The 3,470-nt window shown below is 36.3% G+C and overlaps 1 protein-coding gene across 2 annotated transcripts in view; it reads left to right on the top strand.

Moving 5' to 3' along the window:
• Positions 1 to 3,470, top strand: part of LOC109547004 (UNC93-like protein) — a 124,499-nt gene that overhangs the window by 66,325 nt on the left and 54,704 nt on the right. The gene's annotated exons all lie outside the window — the stretch shown is intronic.

A 3,470-nucleotide genomic window follows, 5' to 3' on the forward strand; every position in this document is an offset into this window, starting at 1 on the left:
CAGTGTCATATTTGACAGTAAATGGGGCCCAAATGGGGCTCCCATTTACTGAAATACCATGAATTTCGATCCCCATTCCAAACGTGAGTACCCCATGCCATTTCCGTTACAGTATAATAATTGAGCTTCTCTATTTTGTTGGGATATCTGGACTTTCCAGGCATAGATTTTTGTGCCTTGGTCATCAAGATCCAATTCTCTAATCTTTAGCGTTTCTGTAACCACATGATCGTCCCCTAGAGCTTTATTATTCTCCATCCTTTCTAGATCTCTGTATATTTCGTCCAGGGAAATTTCCTGAATGCTTTCAGAACCTGGATTTCGACCCTTCTCTGCTGGTATTCCTCTGGATCTAAAGTGGATGGATTGCTGTAGACAGACCAAAATATCTGTGGCAAAAGTGTTTTTGAAAACCCCAAAAAAATTGTTAGATTTTTCAAATAGGTCAAAAATTCTGGATTAGTTTGTTTTAAAAAGTTTTTATTTGTTTATAAGTTTTGATGTTTTTTGTTTTTTCAGGGGCCCTGAAGTCATCGCAATGTGGTAGGCGGGGTCGGGGGGTTGCAGCCCCCCTCTCGACCTGGCGCCGCCATCACGGATCACCACGGCGACCGACACAGGTAAAAAATCAAAATAACTTTAATAGTAATAAGTATTTATCTGAAAATTGCTGCTGTTTTCGCTTTTGTAAACTTTGACAATAAAATCTCCTTCTTTCAAGTACAATCCAAAAAACCTCATTATGTCTGCTGTTTACTGAGGCAAAGCTATTTTTGCTTCGAATTATTGATTTAATATAATGTATTTGCAATATTTCACTTAAATACGACAACATTAGGGCGTTCATTTTATATATTGTACCATAATATAATAATGAAATTATATTATGGCTCAATCCATCTTCCGCCAATTCGTGGATTGCCTTTAATATATCATCGCGCAGTTCTTCACCGTTGAAATATGTTTTTCTAATACAGGTAATATTTTTAAAAGTTTCTCGAAAGCTTTGCACGCGAAAACAATGTAAACGGCGTGATTTGTTTGCGTTAGCCGGGCTGGAAAGACACTTTTTATAGATTCTTCCCATGATGAATGACTGTTTACGTTCGCGTGATGGGAGATGTTTAGACAGGGAAGCCCAAGAAAAAAAAAACTAGTGATGAGCATGTTTATTTATGCGGCAAATGTGAGGCATTTTTTCCAAAATATTAAGTATAATAAGTGTACAAAGTGAAACACAAAAAGGGTCATTCGTTTGAAAGTATTCGCTTCTAATTTGAGAGAAAAGGAACAACCAACATTTTACTATTCGCAATTATTTTGAAATTATTCGATGTTTGATATTTATTTTTAAATATTGGCTTACTTTGCCTCAAATTCTCATTTGAAATATGCATGTTTTTTTTACGTCTTTCCCAGAACTTTGTTTAATTTCTAGTTTTAAAGGATTATGCTCACTGAGTAAAATTGCCTTTTGTAACTTGTTGTCTTGTCTTCCAGAATCAAGAAACTGATAACAAGGAATTTTTTTTTGGGAATCAGCATTCGTTGCTGTCTTTACCATACAAAACATTACAAAGTTTTATATCTACAAGATGAGTCGAAATATTGTGCTCATTTTATTGTCATCAGCTGATTGGAGCGAACAGTACGAATTTATAGGTGTATGAGTAAAATGACTCTTTTTCTCCATTTCCCTTTTAATTGCTCACTTGCTACCTTTGTTAAGGTAATCAAGGTGTTAATGTGTTGCATGGAGATCTCCGAAACCGTAAGAGCTATGTAGTCGGTTAAATGACGAAAAAGTTGCGTAATTATGGGGCCATATGCATAGCAATTTCGAAAAAACAGTTTTTTTATTTTTAGATACGAGGGTCGTTCGATAAGTCATTGATTTTTTGACGTTTCTGAGCAGTAACTTTAGATTCAACACTACTCCAGTAGTCTTTCAGCAGACTGTTGTGAAATTTTGAGCACGCTACGTCGTTTAGTTCGTGTTTAACAGTCATTGAAAGGTGATGATTTCGTCAATTTCGACGAAAATGGAAAAACGTGAATTACGTCGTAAAAATCCATGGAACGATACTGGATGATCGGAGAATAAAAGTGAGTGAGGTGAGTAAGGTGGCTGAGGCTGCAAACATCTCTACTAAGAGGGTGCATCACATTTTACATGAATATTTGGATATGGAAAAACTATCTGCACGATGGGTACCGCGATTGCTGACACTCGCCCAGAAGCGCTATCGTGTGATCCTTAGATACAAATGAAAATTTAACTATGTTCCATCGCAATCCGAACGAGTTTTTGCGACCGTTTCGTAAGCGTTGAGTAAACGTGGATCCATCACAACACATCAGAGACCAAAAAACAATCAAAACAGTGGGTTTCTTCAAGTGAAAGTGCACGAAAGAAGGCTAAAATGGGTCTTTCGGCCAACAAGGTGATGGCCACAGTTTTGTCGGACGCACGCGGTGTCATTCACATCAATTACCTTGAAAAGGGTAAAACGATCACTGACGCATATTATTCAGAGCTTTTGGACAGATTGGATGTTGACTTGAAGCTAAAACGGCCGCATTTGGCAAGAAAGTGCTGTTTCATCAGGACAATGCACGAGGTGCACACGTGTGTAGTCGCCTTTGCAGAAATCCATGAATACGAACTGTTACCGCATCCAGCTTATTCTCCAGATTTAGCCCCATGCGGCTAGTTCCTGTTTCCAAGCCTGAAGAAATAGCTAGGCGGTAAGAGATTTGGGTCCAATGAAGAGGTCATCATTGAAACAAACATATTTTATGGACCTCGAGAAATTATATTATTTGGAAGGAATGAACAAATTTGGGAGAGACGCTGAGTCTTTCTAATTTGTATCTAAGTGTATCCAGCTAAAGGAGATTATGTTGAGAAATAAAACGTTTTTGTCGAAAAAAAAAATTCATTCCTAAACTCACTGACTTATCAAACGACCCTCGTATTTAGACAATAATTTTTCGGATTTTATACATGGCATTTTCAAAGAACGTTTTTATATTTTTTATTTTCAAGGTATTTATGGAACAGTGATTTTTCAGATTTTTGTTTTTATTAATTTTAAGTTATTTGAACTCATCTCGAACAACTTCAACGAACAAAATCCTTCTCATGACATCTTTTCGAACTCTAAAAGATGGTCTCTATGAAAATGTATTACAACGTTTCTTTGAAACCATCATCAAATTTTGTTTTTCATATGGACCGAAATAAAGGTATATAACGTATTTGGTAGCTTTTTTTAACGAATTCAACGATGTATAAAATAGTATGATTTGTTATGGTTCTTGTGTAAAAAAACATTTTTTTTATAAATTATGCTTATTTTGAAATTTACGGGTTTTTCGGATTTTTTGGCCGTCGTTCGGTAGAATTTCTTCTTGCCTCATCAGAAGTGGTTTGCTTGAACGCTTACACTGTTCTTATGCGATTCCTC

This window comes from Dendroctonus ponderosae, unplaced genomic scaffold (genome assembly GCF_020466585.1).
Source record: "Dendroctonus ponderosae isolate FM_Combo_2020 unplaced genomic scaffold, Dpon_F_20191213v2 Dpon_F_20191213_8, whole genome shotgun sequence".
NCBI lineage: Eukaryota > Metazoa > Arthropoda > Insecta > Coleoptera > Curculionidae > Dendroctonus > Dendroctonus ponderosae.